The 924-nt window shown below is 37.3% G+C and overlaps 1 pseudogene; it reads left to right on the top strand.

Moving 5' to 3' along the window:
* The window catches only part of LOC107685443 (phosducin-like protein 3), a 5,877-nt pseudogene extending 5,359 nt beyond the window's left edge, over positions 1-518 (top strand).
* Positions 519-924: the final 406 nt, after the last annotated feature.

Raw genomic sequence — 924 nt, 5'->3', positions numbered from 1 at the left:
TGTGTGTGTGTGTGTGTGTGTGTGTGTGTGTGTGTGTGTCTAAGTTTACTATAAATTAGTAAAAATAGATTTTTGTGATGATGCCCTTTTAGATTTGTGGATAAAGGGTTTTGTTATACATCTTGTTATTTTATACAAGTTTTTCTTTTAATGATGATTATATAATTTTGTGTATAATCATATGTTCACGCAGCTCACAGCAGCTGTCCGACTCTGAAGAGAAAGAAAGAAACCGTGTGTGTTTGTGTTGTGTTTCAGAGCTGGAGTGGCGTTTGTCTAAATCTGGAGCGGCTCACACGGATCTGGAGGAAAACCCCCGGAAACAGATCCAGGATCAGCTGGTGACGTCCATCCGCTGCTCCGCGCCGCGTGATGAAGACGAGGATGAGGATTGACGTCTTCACATCTCAGCACAGAATAAACACTTTACAGCAGCTACTGACCAGAAAGACCACGTTTGCATCGTTTGGTTTTATAGAAGATTTAGAACAACTCAATCTTTGCCTGTTCAATGCTTGTCGCCATTTATTGTATAAAAACTATTGATTTGAGTGTGTTTTACTGTGTGTTTGTGTTACTGCAGGTTTGATGAAGGTCAATTTAATATATTTTTTAAGACTGAGCAAAGAAAATGTAAGGAATACATTGAAATTAACTCAATACATCAATATAGTCTGTAACACAACTTCCTACAGATCTCCATTAGTTTTTCATTCATTTGACAAAAAATCTCAGGTTTGAATACCTCTGCTTACAAACACTAGAATATGGAAATAACTTTTATGATCACGCTGCAAAAGTACTGCTCTTAGTGTTTTTGTTTGTTTTTTTTAGTGCAAGTGTCTAAAGATTCTTAAATCAAGATGATGGAAGATAAGACACACACACACACACACACACACACACACACACACACACACACAC

The sequence above is a fragment of the Sinocyclocheilus anshuiensis genome, unplaced genomic scaffold, assembly GCF_001515605.1.
Source record: "Sinocyclocheilus anshuiensis isolate Anshui unplaced genomic scaffold, SAMN03320099.WGS_v1.1 scaffold661, whole genome shotgun sequence".
In the NCBI taxonomy this organism is placed as follows: Eukaryota; Metazoa; Chordata; class Actinopteri; order Cypriniformes; family Cyprinidae; genus Sinocyclocheilus; species Sinocyclocheilus anshuiensis.
The sequence above is the reverse complement of the archived record's forward strand: the minus strand, read 5'-3'. Positions and strand labels throughout refer to the sequence as shown.